Raw genomic sequence first — 24,264 nt, 5'->3', positions numbered from 1 at the left:
GCTACAATTCAGTATCTGTACAAACTCATTGCAGAGCTTGTGTCCATGAGCAGTTTAAGATTAGAACACAGATGTAAAACTGTTAGGGGACATAACTGTCCTCCCATTCCAGAATTACACCAGGATAAGTAAAATCACTCCAATCAGTCACTGAAGAGAATCAGACTCATCCAGTAACAGAAGGTTAAAGAGACCCATAGTTCTACAGCACATTACCAAAATAAGAGCTTTGTTGGTGTGACCCGTCCCACTGTGGGGCTGGGGCAGCGTGACGCCAATCAATCCCAGCCCATCCCCTGGATCGAGTTTCCCGAAGAGGCAGACTCAGAGGGTGGGTCGAAGGGCGGCTCAGAAGCCTAAGCCGCACCCCCCCTGGGCGGCGCCTGGGTACAAGCGCCTTCCCTGGTTCGGGGAAAATTCTCGGTTACTCGGTTGTTCATTGGCTCTCTGTTGTAACTCCCGCCTCTTGGTTTCCCCCAGTGGTTCATGTTACATTGTATCCTCCCCATGGCTTGTAACTCATTGGTTGTTTTACCCTTTCCCCGCGGTTTTCAAATTCCCTATAAAACTGAGGACAAGCCTCAGGGGAGGATCCCATCGCATTCCATCCCTTCCAAGCTTGTTCAGGTTGTGAAACTTCTAACAATAAACCTGTTAGGAGTCAGACCAGAACAGCCTCTCTCTTCCTTTGTCTCTGAGCTAACGTGAGCCAATCCCATCAGCTCCTGCCATGTTTCCTCTGCAAAAAGCCAGCTAGCTAGCTCAGCCAGCAGCTCTTTTCCTGATGCCCAAGTTGCTTCAGCAACACACAGAAGAATGCAGCTGGACTGTCTCTGACCTGGGGCATGCCAGAGCTCATGCCTCGAAGACAAGTACTGCGTTAGGTTGGCGCACCAAGTGTGGGGCTCACGCGAGTGAATCCCTGCGATGTCGTGGCTGTTGGTGGACAGCGATAAGAAGTGTCTTTGGACCTGCCAACGCCTCTCAGTGCAGTCTGCTCTGTTTTAGGAGCGGTGCCCTGAGAGAAGACTGCTAACTCCCACTGATTCTGCACTGAACTGACTTTGGAGAGCAGCCGTACCTCGGAGAACACCACCTGTGCTTTTTAATTTGGGACCGGACGCCTTTTAACTGATTTCTGAAATTTGTGCGAGTATCCCCGGTCCCTGATATTTTGTTTCTTTTTTCATTTTGTGGGTGGCAGGTAGAAGAAGTGCTGAGAGAGAGATGGGATCAAAACTCCCATAGCCCCAGTGAGAGGTTTTTCTCCAAGTTGTGAAATTCCTTGAAGTTAGTGGTTTTAAATTTTCAAAGAGTCTGTTAAAACAGTTTGTTCGCTGGCTTTTCTTTTACCTTCCTCAAGTGTCTCCCGCAAATTTAAAATCTCCTGCCTTCTGGTAGGTGTGGGGGATAAGATTACTGATTTAAAGTGAAAAGGGGACTCCTCTGGAGAAAAATTCTTTCCTCTAGTTCTAGTCCTTCGGGACTTGCATAAAATGGATCAGAAAGTAAAAGAAAAGCACAAATTCCCTCGCAGTTCTTTCCGTATCCATCCTTCCTCCCCTCCTCTTCCTCATCCCACTTCTCCTTCATTGGAAAAACCGAATGGGGTGATATGCCCAGAGGCACAGAGTTGCTACCTTCTCCCTGACCCCTCTCGGTCTTTTCAGCCACTCTGTTGGGGTAGCTCTGGCCAGGCTACCTCAACCTCTTCCCAAACCCTGTATCCCTCGCCCTCTTCCCCAGCTGTAAGCCCAGAAAACTGTTCTAAACGCTGTTTGCCATTGCCTCCCCCCACTCCACGTGTCTGAACAATGGCACTGACCGTATGGCACAGTTCACCCTTTCCCCCCTTCTTCTTCCCACAGTCCCTTTCACCCTCCTACCCCCAACCCTTTCCTATTCCCACCCCCAGACTTGACGTCACCAGGTTCCTCCCACACATCAGGTACGGCCCCCTGTGTCAGGAATCCCTGCCCATCCTGTGACCACGCCTCCTGATCCTCCAACCCCGCCCCCTGTGGAGGACTTCCTGGTTCCCACGCCCCCTCTTCCGGTTCCCATAGGGTAGAAACCGGAACCGACGCCATCTTGAAATCGCGTCCGGGAGTCCCCTCAGCCCCCTCCTACCCCTTTGCTGCTCCTGTAACATATGATCGAACTGGCAATAATCCCACATGGAAACCTTTTGATTCTGCAGGGCTGAAAGGGGCTTTGCAAAGCCCAGAAAGAATTTGGGAGGGAGAGTCAGCATTTTAAGAACCTTCTTAAGATAACTCTCACCAGTACAGTGATTTTGCCACATGACCTCAAAAGCATTTTCTCCTGCTTGCTTTCCCCATCCGAATTTCAAATGTGGGAAGAAGGTTGGAGAAAGCACCTGGGAGAGGTCCTCCCTATTTTACTGCAGTATCCAAACAATGCCGGGGTTTCTATGGATCACCTTACCAGTGAGGGGTTATTAACCAAGCCCCAGAACCAGGCTCAAAATACACCAGAGCTGGTCCTGAATGCTGTAAAGCAAGCAGCTCAGCAAGCGTTCTTAATGATGCCCCCTAAATTAGCACCTCAATTGAATTATGCTGAGATTCGGCAACTACAAAATGAGCCATTTATTGATTTTGTAGATAAACTGAGGCTTGTAGTGGAAAGACAAGTGGAAGATCTGAAAACAAGGGAGCATATTATAATGCAAATTGCAAAAACTAATGCTAATGATGCTTGTAAAAGAGTGATTTGGGGTCTTCCATTCGAATCTCCATCAACCTTAAGTCAAATGATTCGTGCTTGCACAACATGGGTGCCAACTCATCAGCCAAATTTAAAAACGGGGGAAAACTTCATAGGAACTGCAGCCACTGGTGATGCAACAGCATCCCAGGACAAAAGAAATGCTAATTGGGTCTGCCACAGGTGTGGCAAACCAGGGCACTTGGCCCAAAACTGCAGAGCTTCAGCTCCAATTAATCAGGGTTCCCGAGCTGTCTCCCCAGGGCCTGCCACCGATGGGATGCAGCCAAAAAACTGACAGGACCGCGTGGATTGGCAGGGCCACGCGGGGGAATGAATCAAGAAACTGCCACCAGGAAAATGTTACCACGACCACTGCAACTCAAATGGACTCGGTGACACCCCAGAGAATCGTTGTGAGTTGCGAGAATCTGAGAGACTGTATATTGTTTGTGTTAAAAGATGTTGTACGTTCACCAGCTGACATTTGTGTTACCCCAGAAATTGTTCAAGTGTGGCCACAAGGGTTCTTTACTGTCAATATCCAGTATGTTAATCCTCCCTATTTTCTTGCTGCTAACCAAGTTGTAGCCCAAGCTATTCTCATGCCCAGTAGTCCGCCACAGGACTACAACCCCTCTGTCTTCTGGGCTGAGGTAGTTGGAAACAACAAACCCATTCTTAACTGCAAACTGTCTTGCCAAGGCTCAGACATCAGCCTGGCAGGAATGATGGACATGGGAGCAGACATGACAGTCATTTCTTCCCACAATTGGCCGTCACACTGGGAGCTGCAGCTGGCAGAAGGTATCGTGACGAGTGTGGGGGGATCTATATCTGCCCAGAGAAGCAAGGCAGTTGTCCAAATTGATGGTCCAGAGGGACAGATAGCATCAGTCCGTCCTTTGGTACTTGACTCTGGATTTACATTGTGGGGCAGGGATCTCATGTCCCAGTGCGAGGCTCTAGTTGAAATTCCATCTCAACCCCAAAATTTTTAGTAAAGGCCACTGTGGAGCGCCCCTTCCAGAAATTGGATCTCTGACTAACACGTCTGGATGGATCAGTGGCCTTTGAAAAAAGACAAATTGAAGGCGCTCACTGCACTCATTGAGGAGCAATTGAAAAAAGGAAATATCAAACCATCTAATAGTGCTTGGAATTCCCCCGTATTTGTAATCAAAAATCCTGGGAAAGACAAGTGGCGCCTCCTACAGGACTTGCGGAAAATAAATGCAGTCATTGAGGACATGGGACCCTGCAGCTGGAATGCTTCACCCTCCATGCTCCCCAAGCAGTGGAAGGTAGCAGTCATTGATATTAAGGACTGTTTCTTCCAGATCCCTCTCCACCCAGATGATGTACCCCGGTTTGCCTTCTCGGTCCCTTCCATCAACCGAAAGGCTCCCATGCAGTGCTACCAGTGGCGAGTTCTGCCGCAAGGCATGAAAAACTCACCCACCATCTGCCAGTGGTATGTAGCTTGCATTCTGTCCCTCATCCGAAAGTTAGCAGCAAAGGCAATAGTGCTCCACTATATGGATGATGTTTTGGTGTGTGCTCCTAACGCAATCCTATTAGACTGGACATTGGGAAGGTAATCGAGGCCTTAGAGGCAAATGGATTTGAGATCCAGGCTGAAAAGGTCCAGAAAACCTCTCCATTTAAATACCTTGGACTAAAATCCATGAACAGACTGTGGTTCCCCAACAAGTCAAAATTAATGATAACCCTAAGACCTTGCAGGAACTCCATCAGCTCTGCGGTCCATAAATTGGGTGAGGCCTCTCCTAGGGCTGACAACAGAAGATCTCATTCCTCTGTTCAACCTCCTGCGAGGGAAAGATGACCTCACATCACCCAGGCATCTAACAGAGGAGGCGAGACAGTCCATCTGTAAGGTACAGGAAGTGCTGTTGTCCTGGCAGGCACACTGCTGTGCCCCAGGTCTGCCTTTTCAATTTATTGTATTAGGGGAAATGCCATACCTCCACAGACTGATATTTCAATGGGACGAGGTGCAGAGTGATCCCCTGTTAATCATCAAGTGGGTTTTCCTCTTGCACCAGCTGTCAAAAAGTATCACAATGCCACAGGAGCTCATGGCTCAGTTGGTGATGCAAGCTAGATCCCTCTCCACACCCTTGCAGGGTCTGACTTTACATGCATCCACTTACCATTGGCAACCGATTCACTTGATAACCTCCTTCAAAACAATGAGCACCTCCAATACGCCCTAGACAGCTACACAGGCCAAATTTCTATACACCATCCAAAACACAGACTGTTTACTTCAGTCTTCAAACTGATTCCAAAAGAAATTCAAAGCAGAAAACCATTAAATGCCCTGAGCGTCTTTTCAGATGGCTCTGGATGTTCCCACAAGTCTGTCATCACTTGGAGGGATCCTCACACTCAGAAGTGGGAGTCTGATGTGCAGGTAGTTGAAGGATCCCCACAAGTGACAGAACTTGCAGCTGTGGTCAGGGCATTTGAGCGGTTCAGTGAACCATTCCATTTGATAAGTGATTCGGCCTATGTAGCAGGTAGTTTCCAGGGCAGAGAGAGCCTTACTAAAGGAGGTGCAAACCCAAAAATTCATAACTTGCTTTCAAAATTGATTCAACTGATCTCCCACCGAAAGCAACCATTCTATGTCATGCATGTGAGATCACACACTGACCTGCCAGGATTTATTGCCGAAGGGAACAGGAGAGCAGATGCCCTAGCTATGCCCATCGAGTTAGCGAATCTGCCTAACAGATTCCAGCAAGCCCAGCTGAGCCATGCAATGTTCCATCAAAATGCTCCAGCTCTCATTCGAATGTTCCACCTCACTAGAGACCAGGCGAAAGCCATTGTGGCGACATGCCCCAACACATCAGCTTCCATCATTAGGTCAAGGGGTTAACCCCGAGGCCTAGGCAGTTGTGAGGTATGGCAAAGATGTCACCCACTTCCCCCAATTTGGCCGCCAGAAGTATATTCATGTTTCTGTGGATACCTTTTCTGGTGCAACCTTTGCCTCAGCCCACTGTGGGGAGAGGGCCAAAGATGTCATCAACCATCTAGTACAGGCCTTCGCTGTGTTGGGGACACCAAATAAAATAAAAACTGACAATGGCCCAGCATACACCTCTGCAGAGTTAAAAACATTCATGAGTGAGTGGGGTGTGGATCACATCACTGGCATCCCTCACTCGCCCACAGGCCAAGCCATCATAGAAAGAAAGCATCAAACACTAAAAAGACTGCTAGAACAACAAAAAGGTGAGAATGAGATCGCTGCCCCCATCATAAGACTTTCCAAAGCGTTGTTCACTTTGAACTTTTTAAACTGTTCCTATGAGGAACCTGATCCTCCCATAATGAGACACTTCACAAACTCTGCCAAACATAAACTGACTGAGAGACCTGAGGTCCTAATAAAAGACCCTGATACTTTACAAATACGTGGCCCGTACCCCCTAGTCACCCGGGTAGAGGCTACGGATGTGTTTCCACCCCAGAGGGTCCAAGATGGATCCCTGGGAAGTGGATCAAACCCTTTTTGAGACCACCTGTGGATGCCAAGCAAAGGAAAGAAGCTGCCACAGCCTGGAAAAGAAGAAAAACCAAGCCACCTGGAAAAAAGACTCCTCCTCCAGGCCTGAAAAACAAACCCTCCACCTCCCAGTCTCCTTAAAATGTGTCTCCCTTCCCAAAATGACCCCCCAGTTTTGTTTTGAAAGAGGGGGAGTCCAAGGGAGCCATTGTTATTTAAGTTAATTTTATTTGTATTAATTTTATTTGTGTTATACTTTTCCTAAAGTTACCACCCTTGACTGCGTGATGACCTCCTACATGCTGCTGTCCCACCTGCTGCTGCAGCTCCTCCTGTGCCACCACCAACGAGGCGAGGCATGGATCATACCGCAGCCACAAAACAACGTGTGGGTATCGCTGGCCCAAGCCCTCAACCAGCTGGGGATATGCTTGGACATGGGCAGGGTGAAGGACCCAATGTCTTCCTGTCTTGTTGGTATTCCCTTGCACGCTGAGGAGTTTGTTGCCTACACCCACATCCTCCAGCCCCACCGCTGGGACCGGTGGATGCGGAAACTTCCAGTAGCCATACAGGAACCCCAAGAATTAAATCTTAAGGGGTCCGCTGGGGCAGCCTTTTGTTTTAACTCACACTATAGCAAACCAGAACACCAATTCCCAGTCAGCCCTTTTAACAGAGTCTATAAAACCCAGAGTTGGTGTCACAATATGGCTCTGTCGGTTTCCAACTCCATCAGTCACAGCAAGGTGCTGCCAGAGGGTTTATTCTTAATCTGTGGAGACCGGGCGTGGAATGGAATCCCACCATTTCTCACAGGAGGCCCCTGCACTCTGGGGCATTTGACCACTCGCACCCCAGACAGGGCTCAACTTCTCAAGTGGCAAAATTCAGCTAATCAGGCTGGGTCAATTTACAAAATCCCTGATGATTGTGAGAATTCGGTCACTAATTGGCCTCATTCTAAAAGAGTTATCATGTCAATTTTTATGCCATGGGTGGCGGCAGCTAAGACCCTTGGAGAACTTGAGCAGATTTCTTGCTGGCTAGAGAAAAGCGCCCAAGCCACATCCTCCGTCCTCAGCCAGCTTTTAGCTGAGGAAGAAAAAACAAAGCAGGTAACATTACAAAATCGAGCTGCCGTTGATTTCCTTCTCCTCACTCACGGCCACGGCTGCGATGAGTTTGAAGGACTCTGCTGTATAGACTTTTTGTCAAAGAGCAAGTCCATCCATGCTGAAATTAAGGAAATTCGTGCCCAAGTTGACAACCTGCGTGCAGAGGGCAGCGACTGGTTTAAAAACGTCTTTTCCGCCTCCAGTCTCTCTTCATCCACTGGGAGCTTCAGCAGCTGGATTCCTTCCATTATCAAGGACATTGTTTGGGTTTTGTTTATAGTGTTGTTAATTTTATTAGCCCTTCCAATTTTTAAGTGTTTGGTTTTGAAATCCCTTAAGCCTTCCCCCTCATTTCAAGGTAATAAAGAAGGGGAAGATGTTGGTGTGACCCGTCCCACTGCGGGGCTGGGGCAGCGTGGTGCCAATCAATCCCAGCCCATCCCCTGGATCAAGTTTCCCAAAGAGGCAGACTCAGAGGGTGGGTCGAAGGCCGGCTCAGAAGCCTAAGCCGCACCCCCCCTGGGCGGCGCCTGGGTACAAGCCGCCTTCCCTGGTTCGGGAAAATTCTCGGTTACTCGGTTGTTCATTGGCTCTCTGTTGTAACTCCCGCCTCTTGGTTTCCCCCAGTGGTTCATGTTACATTGTATCCTCCCCATGGCTTGTAACTCATTGGTTGTTTTACCCTTTCCCCGCGGTTTTTCAAATTCCCTATAAAACTGAGGACAAGCCTCAGGGGGAGGATCCCATCGCATTCCATCCCTTCCAAGCTTGTTCAGGTTGTGAAACTTCTAACAATAAACCTGTTAGGAGTCAGACCAGAACAGCCTCTCTCTTCCTTTGTCTCTGAGCTAACGTGAGCCGATCCCATCAGCTCCTGCCGTGTTTCCCTCTGCAGAGAAGCCAGCTAGCTAGCTCAGCCAGCAGCTCTTTTCCTGATGCCCAAGTCGCTTCAGCAACGCACAGAAGAATGCAGTTGGACTGTCTCTGACCTGGGGCACGCCAGAGCTCATGCCTCGAGCACCAAGAACTGCGTTAGATTTTAACTCAGGAACATATGGGTCTGTTGTATCTCAGCTGAACAGTTCAATTATTTGAGCTCAGCTGACACTGCATTGCTGGATTATTTGAAAACTATTTTATACTGACATCAATACTGCAGCACAAATATTGTGTTCCTGCAATGAATTATGGAAATACTAATCTTTTTAAAGAACATATGCATCTCTCTAAGATCTAGGTCTTCTTCGTGTTGCACCTAAGCTATTAAAAAAATGGTTTTGTTTGTTATGTGTTCAATATTGGCAACAGCAGTTTTACAGAAAGGATTTTTAATGTGCTAGTGACAGGGGAACAGATTGCTATGGCAACAGCAAAGATGAAAATTCTTAACCTGAATGGATCATCACTGAAGTAATTGCAGGGATTTTTTACCCTTTCTACATCCATTTTACAACTTGAATGCTTCAGTCAACCTTGAGCTTGCTTTATATAAATGCCAAGTACTATATGCAGCCTCCAAGTTGATTTGATCTAAAAGTTGCTGCCCCTTCCCTCACAAATCCCAAATAACTGCTGTCCTTTAGTGCACCTAAACATCTGAACACTATCATTTTTCCATAGAGTCCACCAAAAAAAGAACCGGGCCCTTGGACATAACTTTGAGGCTCCTGTAATGCATATTCAGATACATATTTTTTCTTTCCTTCTAGACTCAACTTGCATAAAAATCTGTGGAAATCATTCTTCATTTTCAAAAATATGATAAAATCACTGTGCATGGTATTTCCAATAAACTGGTGGAATAAGGTATCAGCTTCACATTTAATTGTATCCTAAAGAGGCGGTTATTTCAGATGCATGTTTTGTGTAAACAGTAATTTAACTGGAATTTCATAGAAATGTAAAGATTTATTTTACAGGTTTTAAAAGCGTTTGTTCTCCCCAGTTCCTCTCCCTTTACTCAGAATTCATTATCCATGCTTTCATATGCAATTTATGATGGTTACAAAGTAGACAATTGGAAATACATGTCCTGTTGCTTTTTCAAAATACCAATATTTTTGAATCCATCCTTTCTTTGTGTATCAAAAATACCATTTAAAACAACTCTCCTTATAGCCAATTAACAATGACTTGGACTTTTGCCCTGGAACAGCTCTCTCTGCATAGGGGTAGCCATAAGCAGTAGGAGGCAAAGTACCACCTTAAATTCCACACCTTCTTTGAAAACCAAATTCGTAGTTGTTGCTGAGGTTTTTGTACTCATCCCTTTTATCACCACTCATTTGCAAGGAAGCCCAAGGTGGTATTACAGCTCATGCAGGTATCAGAAGAGAATATGCAGAGATGAAGCAAGCAATGTTCTGCTTTTCCTGTGGCTCTCAGGCTTTTCAGAGAACCACCCAATTTATCTCTCCTTTGACCGTAGGATTTTCAGACCACTATCTCTACTCCTTGCCACTTGCACATTGCCATCAGGGTGCACTGAAAAATACAAACTCTGAACACACTGTAGGTATGTATTCTAACTAAGGGAAAACACAATGAATACAGTCCACATATTTCCCCATTTCAGAAATCCCACTAATTACTTACACAAGGAGACAGCTGTGCCAAATGCCTATTCCTAAACACAATTTCCACCATATTATTTACTGGTCAGTAGTTTTTTCAATGCACCATTATTTTTATCAAAAGAATTATAAATTATTTCTACATAATTATAAAAATAAATTACATATATATGTAAAAATTATTTTTATTAGGATTTTTTCCGCAGGCGTTAGATCATACTCTAAATTTCTGAATTGAAAGAAAAGAAAAAAGAAAAAGAAAGTTTGGGTGTGTGAACTGCATTAGCATGCACATACCTGTTCTGTGATTTGTAGCCTTATTCAGAAACCATATTCAACTAATTAAGTCTCCACCTCCTGCACAAATGAGCATAATGTCAATGAGTTGCAGCAAAACTCAGCAGCTGTGATCACACCTATAGTCTCTTGCTCAGATGATTCATAAAAGGTTTGCTGTTTAACTATTCAGCTGTTCCAGGTTGATACGGTTTTTTATGACTAATGTTTTTAAATTACTTAGTCTCTGTTCAGTCTGCAGAAATATTCCTGAGTAAAGGGAAAATGCATGACCAGTGTCACACAAAGCCATTTCAAGCCTCTCCCTCAAGTGAGCTCAGGCAGGAGTGAAAATCTTCAACAGACCCAGCAGCTGCTAAAGCCCTACTCCTACCACTACCCTACCCAGCTGCAGGACATGAGGATTAATGTATGAAAAGGGAAGGCAAGGGGATGAAAAATAAAGGAGGAAAATACCATCATCCCTTAGTGATTTAGGAATCCTCACCTATCAGCATGGCCCATGCAGCCTACTAGCAGCTGCTGAAAAATAAGAATTCCATATGGTTCCACCTTAGCACCCACAGGGTTCAGAGCTGCTTTTGTACTCTTTCCTCTGAGTGTTAGGTGTTCTTCAGTCACTCGGAAGACCTGGAAAACATGAGGGAAGTGACAGCCTGAGGTGACCGAATTGCTTGCTGCCAGACAGTCCTTTTTGTCAGGCCTGAGCTAAGCTAATCCAGCTTGCTGAGTGGGAGAAAGAAAGTTGAATTTGCTTAGGAAAGTATCCAACAAGCAACAGAATAAAGACAAGGGGAAAAACAATGCTTCTTAGCTAAGGTGGCAGAGGAAGGGGGGAGGAGACAAAACCCACAAAGAAAATGGAATGACAATTCCAACCCTTTTTGACAAAAGAAGCAATTATATCAGTTCAGCCATAATAACTAGATGTTGGTACCAAAAGTTATTTCCTTGAGAATAGAACTTGGGGAAAGTACCACAAAATTTTGCCTGACTTCCATATAAATTGTGTATAAGTATGACTGATTTTAAAATTATGCAGTTAATATAGTTTGTTAGGAAAAAAAAAAGGAGGCAGCAACTTTCTTATCAAATGTTAACTTGGATGTGCAGTACATCCCATAAGTGTGCATTATATACTTTTTAGGCAGACTGCTCAGCAATATTGAGCTACTTGTCTCTCAACAAAACCCAGTGGAAAATATTGCTTTAGTACAATATGGAGGAATTACCATTGCTATTGAATTCCTAACTTTGGTATTCCACAGCTCTAAGACTGCAGCTGTGAAAAATCATTGCAGATACTGCTATCTGGTAGGTATAGCAGATAGGTGCTTGTTGGGATCTCCCCCCCTGCCATGTAGCCCTGGGAGAGGGGCCCTGGGGGGGAGGCACGCGGTTTCCCTGCCCCTGGTCAGCCTCATCCCCCATTGGTTGGTTTGTGTTCCCCGGTGTGGCCAAGGACCCTCGGGTCCCGTGACTGCAGAGTTCCTGAGCACAGGCCCGGCCATGCGGCTGGAGAAATAAAGATCTCTGAAACATCTACCAAGAATCCATCCGTATATATTTCTTTTCCACGGGACTCCTGGTTTGATATATGCTTGTTACAGTAATCCCCGCTGTAACAGGTGCTGTCTTCTAGTAAAAGAAAATAGCTATATTTAGTTTCGGAGGATGATAAACTCTATAGTATTCGCTTACAAATGCAATTGGTTCTTTGATGATCCAAATAAAACGGCTGTTCTTTTATGTTCAGATAGTAAAAGGATTTGGTAACTTTATGCTTATATAAATAAATTCATAAATATATACAGATATATTTCTATATATGTATATATGTGACTACATAAACATACATTTCAGAATACAATATATTACAAATAATACTTTTCCAGAGTTATAATATACCAAAGTGAGCACCAGTTCTTCCCTTCAATGATAGAGCCAAGCAATTTTAGAACTTGTAAGTAGAACATCTCTTTACCTTCCTGAGATGCTGCATTGATGTGTTTTACTGCACTACTGATTCCAGGTGTTTGTACTTTGCTCTGAAAGAGGAGACCTGCTTCATTCCCACTGAGTTTCACCTCCCTGAGCCCCATTCTGACAACCAATCTGTGGTTAACCAGTTTCATTCAAAACATATTCCATAAAAGCTGTGCTTTCCTTTCCTTCTCCTTCCCATCTCTTTCTTCAACTAGTTTCTTGGGAGTCCAACCACCTACTCCAGAGAAGGAATATTTCAGATCCTACACTCACACATGGCTCTGTGAATCATTTAATTATCAGAACATACTTGGGAGAAGGACTCTTCTTCCAAGCTTTTCTGCTAAATTAGTCAGTGAGAGAAGAAAAGACATGGTGTCGTGGCCCAGTGGTTTAGAGAACACTTGAGGAAAAAGAGAACCAACAATTCCGATCAATGCTCTGGCCACCTTGTTGTTCACCCTTGTTAACGTAACAGCAGTTCCTACAATGGCCCAGTGCAAGCATTTTTTTGGAATATGACTGGTAGAAATAGAGGCATCCCTGGATTTCACCTGGGCCCAGACCTGAACGCTGCTGAACAGAGATTGAGGATTTTTGAGCTTCAGGCAGCCAGATGCTCTTCAGCACTGAAGTTCTTCCAACGATCTAGTCTAAATCTCTTTTGCTAGAAATAAAAGACACAGAGAGAAAATATGATGTGTTTTGAGCTTGCCTACTGTGCAAATTAGATGGTACAACAATAAAGTCTTCATGAAGGCAGAGCCATGGAGCTTTATGAGTCTTAGCCCAATGAAAGGCTGTGTGTGTATCCATAGAGATACCATTGAAGAGAACAGGACTTCAACCCCATCATTCCCATAGATAAAATGGAGGAATTTTTTTCTTTCTTTTTTTTTTTTTTTAATTGGACAACCATGGAATCACAGAAATGTTTGGATTGGAAGGGACCTTATGGATCATCTCATTCCACCCCCTGCCATGGGCAGGAACACCTTCCACTAGACCACATTGCTCCAAGCCCCATCCAACCTGGTCTTGGACAATTCTGGGGATAGGGCATCCACAGCTTCTCTGGACAACCTGTGCCAGGGCCTCACCAGCCTCACAGGGAAGAATTTCTTCCCAATATCCTATCCAACTCTGTCCTCTGTCAGTTTGAAGCCATTCTCCCTTGTCCTGTCGCTATATGACCTTGTAAAAAGTTTCACTCCATCTTTCTTAAAAAGATATCCTAAATCCAAAATAATTGCCAGGAAGCTACAAAGAGAACTCTTACAGTATGAAATGGCTAATAATTTTTTAGACTGAGTGGCTCTTACTCAAACAGGGTTATTTATACCATGCCATTGGTCACAAAAGCTGAATGTTGGTAAGGGAAGCTACTCAGTTACCTTCCACATGCAGATACGTAAGTTTTGTACACTCACACCCTCATACTGCAAATTGAAAAAATGTAAAAATTAGGATGAACGTGTCAAAAAGCTGGTGGATTTTTCTTTTCATCAAACATCCCTTTTCAAAGAAAATGTAATAATAATAATAACAACAATCACTTGCCAAGCCTATTGTACAGTCATTAGGAAAATAGTTAAAGACATGCTAGTGATGTAGATTAAGTCTTCTAGTACAAATCAAGCTTCCTTAGACCTGACTTCAGTGGACATATTCCAAACTCACACATTTGACAATGCTCATAGGATTTGCTGAGAAATACTTTGTTATTAACACTTTTAAACTTACTTAAGTGTAAACACACCATGATACACCAAGATATAAATTAATTGTGGTTCTATGTAATAACTTCTAAATTCAAAACCAATTTCTGGACTCAAGCTAGAAGAATGAGAGTTTGAGCTCATATTCCTCAAGACTTGACAACTCTGAGCCATCATAGTGATGTTTCAAACTCAGTTACTCTGGCTTTGAAACCTACTTAAGAACACAGATATAGCAGAAACCTGAAGCTTTTTTGTCTTCTCATACTTATTAGGGAAGTTGGGCTGTCCTTTTCTAGCAATAATAACATATGCAATATCTAATTTGCCATATTACAAGAAAGGTTAAAAAATGACACAAGTTGACGGAATATAGATGATTGGCTTGTATTTTGAAAAGAAAAGTGTGAGGGAAAATGAATATAGTAATGCTTCACTCTTAAAAAAAAGTGAAATCAGCAAATAGAGTGGTGGGGTTTTATTAGAGCAAGCGCTAACTAATTCCCATATACAGTCTTCTAAAATCATAGTATCCTTGTAGTATCCCTGCCAAATTTCTACAGTATTCTTATTACTACTATGCTACAATATCTGTCTTTTTAAAATACCTTAGTGTACTGATGTTTCAAAGAAAAATTCATATTATATGAAATGAAAAAATGCTAACTTGTGGGTTTATTTCACATCCAGAAGTATAGAAAACATTTAAGGTAAGACCCTTAAATCATCATTACCAGTTCAGCAAACTACAGGAAGCACAATGTTGCTTAAATCTTATCAAAGCTGTTATGCACATTCTGGTATTACCTATTCAGTCACTGCTATTTCAGTGATCCTATATATAAAAATGAACATATCTCCAACCCAGCCAATCTCATTGTTTGATTCAGTGAGGGATGCAACAATCAAATTGTCTGTAATATCACAATCCATCACTACATGTGCAAATTTGATGACACAAGTCACTGAACTGGGGTCCTAATAAAATAAAACAAGAAAAAGACTGAACAGAGGTCTTATCTTAATAAAGATCTCACTGAGAAAAACCCTCAAACAAACAGTCATACCCATGAACAAAATGCCTTGCACAAAAGCAGTGGGGACATGGTCTTGCTTTCACTGGTCAAATCTCCAAGGAAAATATTTGGCCAAAGAATTAGAACAGTCAAAAAGATTAAGACTCCAGCACAGCTAAGCAGGTAAATACAAACTGATACATGGATATGATTAATCCTGTTGAAGACATGTGAATTATATATATGTTAACTCAGCATTATGCTCGAATAGAGGATGAACTTGAACCCATTTTCTGAAATTATTGATATTGAAGCCTGATTGTAAGATTAACAAAAAGAATTTTGGTTTGTCTTACCTTGCCTGGTACCTGTCTTATTTTAAAAGGGTCTCTATTTCAGTTTTCATAATGACAAAAATCCAAGTCCAATACAAGTCTTTCTACTCAAGAGGGCAAAAACGTGACTCAAGACCACAGCACACCTTCTGCACAAGAATTATCTTCATGGAAGGAACATCAAGCCCAAGAGTGATTTAAAAGTGGTCAAAGAAGAAACAGGCTCATGATAAGTAAAAGCAACTAGTCTTTTCCCACCCATACACACATATATGAGTATCAAAAACACACACTATAGCTGTTAACAGGCATCCGCCAACACTGTCCTTGTCACTGATGGAAATTGAAATATATCCGTCTTGCCATTCAGCTCTAAATTTAGAGATGAACAAATTTGGTTAAATTTGGATCAGGCACTTTATGACTCACATTATCCTCCAAGTTGGCAATCCTTCACGTCACATAAAAAGGCCATTGAACATAGTGCACAATCTCGTTCCTGAAGAGGCACTGCCCACAGTCAAAACAAGAGATACACAAACACCCTGTTAAAAGGCAGGAAACCCATGCAAACCACCCTGATATGAACAGCAAAACAGTGCCTGTGGGTTGAAATATGCATTCAAAGAGCTACATCTTTAACAAGTGCAAACAGAACTCCATCACTTTGAGCAAAACTCTCTAGATTCCTCATCAGGGAGGGTCTGTCCTTCTCTATAGGAATATCTCCACACACAGATTACTTTCTTCTCTCTCTCTCTCACACACACACAAACACTTTTAATTGCTTGTTGTGTAGCAATTTAACTTGAATTTTTATAAAATGGCTGTGATGTGAGGAAAAGAGAACAACTAAACCCTAACATCAATAAGTACTAATAAATATTAATATAAGTACCACTTACATTGTAATGTGAAATACGTTTACTATCCACAGATGAAATCAAATTTCTGCCTTTATTACTGTCAGAAATGACTTTTAAGATATTTCTATTTACTACTTGAGTATTCATCAGCACTCTGTATTTACAGCATCTACTCTCTCTCCATCTCTCTGACCAACCCCTCCACATTTATACATAAAATAGTTGAAGAGCAATACTTCCTGTTACAGTTTTCCAATTAATTTCAATATAGACACAAATGCGCATTGTGAGATTAGTAGCAGAACAATTGCCAAGTCCTGATACAGTTAGAACACCAACAGGAAATCTTATCATGCCTGTATTTGCAATGCAAACATTGAAAGAAGATAAATACAGAGTTTGCAGTCTGGTATGAAACAGATTCCTGCAAATTATTCAACTATCCAACAAACTGTAGATAATGAAAAAATCCCACCTTTAGACAATAAATAAAACTAAGACATTTGGCAATAATCCAAAGCCTTTCATTTCTTAAAGCGGTACCTCTTATTAAAGTAACAGCACATGTAGAATAAGTAGATCTGTTTATGCATCCTATCATTTAGAAAAAGATTTAGAGGATGATTTCTCCAGCCCCAAAGTTGATCATCTTCTATCTCGGTTTGAGACAAGTTTAGGGGGAAATGCTCTGGAACGAACATCTCCTCCACAGAAGGCAGGTTTCAGTAGTCCTTCCCCCACCAATACAAAAGGAATTTCTTGGAGGAAAGTGAAAGAAACTATTTATTTAACAAAGTGCCAGCAGGGCACAAGAAAAATAAATAACTGTTAAAATATTAAACCTCCTCGATGCAGAGGAAGCTGGTGGATTTAGCGCTCCCTCTGTAGCTGGCTCAGCCCCTCCCAAGGCCTGGTGCTGGGATGCGATGTCCCCGCAGTCTCCGCGCTGGTCCACGGGGTCCGATGATCTGGTTCTTGGATCACAGCTAGGCCGAATAGTTCCAGAAGAAGAAATTACTGGAGGATTTCAGTATGCCAGTATGGGAAAATTTCTGGCCTCAGCCAACAGGCTAGCTAAAAAGCAGGAAGGTGCTCCCTCAGCTCTGCAGTGGTGAGAACGTGGGGGAGTGTGTGAGTCCTTGAACACCAATCACACTGAAGAATTCCCCTGGCTTCTCTCCCCCCTCTTCCTCGGACCCAGCTTAAAGCTGTGGGACCCATTTCTGGGCATAAAGCAAATGATAGGGAAATACAGTATTAACATAAAATCACCCCAAGACATCTTTTGCTATTACAAACTCCACTTCAAGTTTGAATCACACAGCCCTCAAATTTTCTATCCATCCCCTCACATTCTTGTTCTCCCATTTCAAATAGAACTAACTTGAAAATTCTGGCATTTTCAATAATGCTTGCCTGGTAATTTCTGTGAAGCAGAGACAGCCTCCAATTACAATGAAGTAGTTACAGTGTATTATCATTTTTAGAGCATTCTTTGCTTTTCTGAAGTGAATCAAATCTCTACATGGGAGCTACTCTGATTAGCGTCAAAACTCTCAGCATTAGAACAAGGGACCCAGAACTTTGTTTGTATGGATAAGGACATATTAAAATATGACAGAAATTTCCATAAGGGGACTGTCTATATATTCATAGTCACAGAATCCCAGAAAAGCTTTGGTTGGAAAGGACCTTAAAGCTCATCCCATCCTACCCCCTGCCATGGGCAAGAACACCTTCCACTAGACCAGGTTGCTCCAAGCCCCATCCAACCTGCCCTTGGATACTTCCAGAGATGGGGCAGCCACAGCTTCTCTGGGCAGCCTGTGCCAGGGCCTCACCTACCCTTACAGGAAAAGTTTCTTCCCAATATCTCATCTAACCCTGCCCTCTGTCAGTTTGAAGCCATTTTCCCTTGTCCTGTCACTCCAGACCCTTGTCCAAACTCTGTCTTCACCTTCCTTGTTGAGTTCTTCAGATAATTAGGTCACCCCAAAACTTCTCTTCAGACTGAGCAATCCGAATTCTCCCAGGGTTTCCTCTCAGCTGAGCTGCTTCATCCCTCTGATCATCTTGGTGCCATCTCTGGACTTGCTCCAACAGCTCCATGTCCTTCCTGTGCTGGGACTCCAGGGCTAGAGGAAGCTTCGTAGGTGGGATCTCACCTGAGCAGGGCAGAAGGGCAGAATACCCTCCTCCCCTGCTGCCTACACTTCTAAATTTTTATATTCCTAAATTTTAAGACTTTCTTTTTCAGGCAGTTAAAATTGAGCCTAAGAAAAGGCATGAAATTGGAGCAATTGCATTTCCCTCCTTTAACCTGGTCTCTTTTGTATGGTTCTCTATAGACAGGACAATGAAGTACCTCTGGCTATAAGGACTAGACATACAAATGTACTGACAGCTCTATCATTCTTCTGCAGGACCAGGAATCATTGACAAAACTAAAGTAGTTTTCACTTAATCTCCTTCTGCTTGTGTTCCTCAGTAGAGACACTTCCCAGACACTCACATGAAGAAAATCCATTCCATAAACACTTAAGCAGCATATCCATTCCTACATCCCACTGCACATGGACCTGCAGATGGGATGTTCAGTGACACAAACGCTGCAGACAGCAACCATGGTCTGGTGTGCAAAAACTGGGACTCACAATTATTCCCTGCTCATTAATTTTCTTCCAGCAGGGTGTTTGTTTGCCAGTTCCCACAGAAACAAATTTGGAAAAGTTGCTCTTAGATTCTTACAACAAAGCATCGGACAGTCAGTGTGAGTCCACTTCTGCTTATCCTTTCCTGCTGAATATTCTGCTGCCTTCACTGGAAAATTTTGGCTGTGTAAGGAATATGGTATAGGGCCTAATGAGGTTTTATTCAGATCCTGAGAGTCTTTATTCAATCTTTGGGTGTTTGAACCCTAATGTAGATCAAATAGAAATGCAGATTGAACAGAGCAGAAATCCACATGCTTTAGATGCATCAACCATATACGTATATCTGGGATATTTAAAAGGAAGCCATTTATCATCAGGAAACATAAGTGCTAATTCTGAATCTGATGTTTAAATATCCCATCAACAGCAACCAGCATTGAGAAATGGTTTAATTAACCTGAAAGGATGTAATTTTATGCTATTTAGCAAGAATACAAATTTTAAATTGTCTGTTCAAAATCTCCATGCCACAGGCTTTCTGTGGAGTTTTCTCCTCTGTTGTTATTTCTAGCAGAACGCTGTTTCCATGCCACGTTGCTCTCATAGACCAGCAAAAGCAGAAAGCTCAGAGCCCTAATTTGGCCCCAGCAGGAAATCCAGGAAATTGTAAAAAACAGAACAATTTAGGGAAAGTCAACAGGAACCATTAGCCACACAGAACAATCATTGCTCTGTTCCTCCAGGACAGATATCCAGAAACCAATACAGTGACTGATAAAACAAAGCTCAAGTAAGGCCTCAAAAAATCTCTTCAATATCTTGAAATTCATCAGCCATCACTGACCAATCCAGATCTGAAGAAAAATACAACTCATGTTACACTAAGAGCAGGAGCCGTGGACTCCAGAAATGCAACCAATTTTTGGCAATCACAGACAACTTGGCATATCTCTGATGCCAGTGAGATGCTGGTGCTCCAGCGATGGCCAACACGACCAAGGCTGTTATAATCCGTAGAAAAATGTCTTTATTTTTCCTCTCCCCTAGATCTGTGTGGAGCCTCTGGATCTTTCTTTTGTCCTTACTTGTGCTCACTGCATTTCAGCACATGGATCCACATAGATGAGGAAGAAGTATGAGGCAGATGCACAAAGAGCTGCAGGAAATGCTAAAGGGGGCTGTAGCATGATCCAAGGACTTGTGGGACAGTTCTCATTCCCAAGGATGCCGTGTGCAGCATGGACATGTCTGAGGCATTCTCACAATTACCAAAAAGGCCTGTAGTGTGGCTGCCAATACAGGGATCCTGCCTAAGGCAGCACTTATAAGCTTCCTACAGAGAAGGATAAAGAGATCAGGATAAGTGGATCCTTTATTTTCTCAGTTTTCCCACAGTAAAACACGGAATAATAACACCTTAGTCATAATAACTCCATGTTGGGAGAATAAATTAACTATTGCTGTGTTTTCAGGCACTGTGGTAACATGGATTCTAAAAAGAAAAAGCTATATTGCCACACAACCAGTACAGGTAAATACATCTATAAATAAAACCTGTAAGTACTGATGCAATACAAATAATAAACAAAAACCAAAAAGACTTAGTCATATGCACAGGTGGATTTCCAATTATGGAGAAAGTACTTTTACAAAGAGCATAGTGAAGCACATAATGTAGGATGGTGAAGAGAAAGGCAATAAATCGTTCTACAAATAAACTATTCTGAAAAATGGCCATTGTAGTCAGGAGCATGTTCCTAAAGTTCTGGGATGCATTATTTTCTGGTTAATTGAATATACAGATAACTAACAGGTATATATGAGCATCCTCCTACATGTATAAAAGCCACATTTCTTGAAAAAAAGAAATGGATACTCATGTAGATTGCACAATCTAAACAGGGACACAAGTAGTTCTGTGAGCTGTGGAGTTAATGAAGCGTTTGTGGAGAACAGTTTATTTCTTGCCAAGAATTTATAGCACTATAAATCCTCATACTGTATTTTGCTTTGAAAGAATCCCCCTGTATAGACAAGCCCCAAGATGAAAGAGTACATGAGCATGGGGAAGCTGTCAAACTTTTCTCCAGCTGACCCAGGGAATACATGTGTGGGAAGGGAAGTACAGAGAGGAGTGGGAGGTAGGTTTGATGCTGTTTGTGAAGTCGTGATGGACAGGGAGTCAGGGCCTTGCTAAGGTGTTTTCTAAGAGCTGCACAGAGTAACAGGGGACAGAGATCCCAGAGGGTTCCAGACACTCTGTGTGTGTGTGTGTCCTGGTGCTCTGTGGCCCAGTGCTTATGTGCCCTTCCAGCATTTTTGTCTTTGACAACAGATCTTGAAAGGCAGTGTACCGGTTTGGCCAAATTTAGAAATACATCCTCTGAGAGAAGGCAGGTCACCACCCCTCCCCCACCAGGTTCGAGGAAAATAAATTTTCCTCAAAGGAAAATGAAAGACATGAAAGCTATTTATTTAACAAACACACGAGAAAAGGATAATAATGCTAAATAATAAAGTCTCTCGCTGTGGAGAAAAAACCTGGGAAAGTGTTAGAGTCCTCCCTTTGGTCTCCTCGGAGCTGGGGCTTGGCCCAGGGCCAGGCCGTCTACGCGCGGTGGGAAGTCCTCCCACTATGTTCTAATATTGAAGCAGTCCAGTGGAAAAGGGAGAAAATCCAAAATTCCAGGGAAGGGAAAAAAATTCAACTCTCAGTCTCTCTCCAGAGAAAAAGAAGCTGAACAACTGGCCAAAAACTGACTCGGGAAACAGCAAGCCAGGTGCTTCCTCTCTCCCCTGCCGCAGCTGGGGAAAAAAAAGTTTGCTATCTCTGTATGACCTTGAACAAGCTGCAAACTGCTTTGAAAAAGTTTTGCTCAGTTTTTCCTTCCCCCTCTCAGGCTCAGTTTAGAGGCATAGAAAGGCACAAAGTTAATTTCTGGGCATAGGGCAGCAATATGGGATACACATCATAAAGTCACCCCAAGACAGGCAGCCAAGAGGTCTGACAGCTGTGTTCCCCCTCTCTGCTTGTACTCCCAATACTGCCTGATCCAACTGTCTTCCCAACAGCCAAAAGGCTTTCTGATTTCCCCAAACTAGACCCTGGGATGTTTGCCCACAGTTTTGCTAGTTACAAGAGAATGAAGAGGCAGCAGAGGGGCATTTCTTTACAAGGTATGTTGCTCCAGCACAGCAGATGGGACTTCATCCTTCAGAAAAGCAACCTCCGATCTTGCTTTCAGTCAGGAAATGGTGGTGAGGATAGGAAAGGGCAAATACCACATAAATATCATTACAATAAAAACAAAATTTGAGAGGCTTATATCAAAATCTCTTTATACCAAAGTATGTTGTAGGTGCAGGCATACATTGACTAGCTCTAGGGCATTCTCTCTACACAACAGCACTAGCAATTCTCTGAAGTGAAAGCACATCTACCATATATACAGCATATACCAGCAAAATTCAGCTTACGGCAGCAAAATTCTGCTTTAGCCAACATAACTTGTTCCAGATCATCCAAACGAAGCTTTAAGCTTTATTTCTCTAAGTGGGACAAAGAGCTCCATTTGTGATATCCCTGTCTGTACACTTGCATCAGTGTAGCTCCAACAGTCATGTCTTCACACATGGGATTGACACTAAAAGGATGCCAGGGAATAGTGTAGACCCAGAACTCATTCCTGCAGCTCGCTACTTCCGATGCTTACACATTTCAATCCTTTTTAATCTTACAATGTCTTCTGCTTCCAATAAACCATGTGATATATATCTAAACAATCCTTTAGCATCTATTATGCATTTCTTTACTCAGAAACTTTTTCCAATGCAGCTATGACTTCCATTAAGTCAATAACATTTCAAAATCACTTTAAAAATCTGCTGGGTAAACAACAGCCTAAAATGAAAGTGCTGACTTGCAGCTGCCCAAATGAAAAATTTTAAACAAATTTACATTTAATCCTATCTGTATTTGAAAGTTCTGTATTTAGATTACAATGTTTGATGCCCTATTTTTTTCTGCTGAGTTTCATTTAGCATTTCATTCTTCCTGCTGGGTACCACATGAGATGACCATATACACATCCTGATCCTCTAAATGCTTTCAAGCAGAAACCACTGTTCAGAAACTTGTAACATTACATTTTATGCCCTAGCCCTTTCTCTCCCTTTGCAGATGCAGAGGAAGAGGCTACACTACACCAGTATCTCATTTACAACCATCAGCTTGCCACCTTAGCCCAGTTTGCAGAGAGCTATTATCCTCCATCTTACAAGCTTCATACATTTCTGTAGAAAGAAAAACCCAAACACTTTACTGAGCAGTACCAACACCATAAAAGAACCCAAAAAGAAGACATAGTAAATGCTTATTAATAAATGTCAGCAATTAAATTTCCCTCTGACATTACAGAGCTTGTAGCTAAGGTGTTACTGTTATTGATTAATGGTTAACACTCCGAAGAGCAATAAAGAATACTGAGCATGAAGCAAGAATAGCTTTTTTTAAAATTTTCCCAGAAAAATAATTCTTGCAAAACAAATTTAATTTGGGTAGAGGAGTGATAATTAACATTCAATCCAGCACTAAGCTTGATGACAGTTTAGGACCAATGGTCAGCTTGCAATTTTATTTTTGTAATTCAATATTTCTGTTTCTATTCATGCTTGTTGACTATTCTCAAAAAAATAAAACCGTAATAGTCCTCTGGTTTAGAAACTTGCCATTCCTCAGCTTCTTCCTTCATAAATTACAAACATAATCAGAGATACTAGATCAACTACAGTTGTTGAAAATTTGTAATGTGAAGACATTTCTAAATAAAAACACTAGACCTTTTCCTCTAGCAAAACCAAGGCAAACCCCAAATGCTGGTCAACATTCCAACAACAGAAAGCCTCTGCTTGAAATAAAGCTGCTCTTTGCAAGCAAAAGTTGCAATGCCAGGACAAACACTGTTTCAGGTTTGAGAGCATATAAAATAGAAACCTGCAGGAGCATTAGTGCTTGGCTCCAGCAGGCTGCACTACACCACTGAGCCCAGTATGCTTGGGGATGTGAAAGGTGGGAGTGGAACCCATTTGCCCTTTTAAAAGGATAAATGGGAAGGAGCATGGATTATTCAACACCACAGCAGGTTAGAAAGTCTTTCTCCAAGAACACTTGAAGAAGTGAAAAGTTTGCAGCCAAATGCTCTAACTCATACTGCTCTCCAGCACCTGGGACTGTTTCTTCACTATTTGGTCTAAACATATTAAATTATATTTCAAGCTTCTTCCCTCACTGCTTTGATTCTTTTCTTCCAATGGCTCCTGACAGTGAAAGTAAAAGATAGTCCTTCACAAAATGATTGATGGTTGTAATATTGACTTTTAACTTTTATCTTTCATATTATTATCATTTCTATAGTTATTTTCCAGGAT

At 42.7% G+C, this 24,264-nt stretch overlaps 1 protein-coding gene across 2 annotated transcripts in view; it reads right to left on the bottom strand.

The window, feature by feature from the left end:
• The window catches only part of PHF21B (PHD finger protein 21B), a 76,234-nt gene that overhangs the window by 50,506 nt on the left and 1,464 nt on the right, over positions 1-24,264 (bottom strand). The window contains exon 1 of one of the 2 annotated variants that reach the window (XM_010410201.4): positions 15,339-15,742. The exons of the other annotated variant lie outside the window; for it this stretch is intronic. The gene's annotated coding sequence lies outside the window, so the exon portion shown is untranslated. Of the gene's footprint in view, positions 1-15,338; positions 15,743-24,264 lie in introns of those variants that run through there. 2 annotated transcript variants of the gene reach the window in all.

Source organism: Corvus cornix, chromosome 1A (genome assembly GCF_000738735.6).
Source record: "Corvus cornix cornix isolate S_Up_H32 chromosome 1A, ASM73873v5, whole genome shotgun sequence".
Taxonomy (NCBI): domain Eukaryota; kingdom Metazoa; phylum Chordata; class Aves; order Passeriformes; family Corvidae; genus Corvus; species Corvus cornix.
Note: the sequence above shows the minus strand (reverse complement) of the source record. Positions and strands in the feature narration are given on the sequence as shown.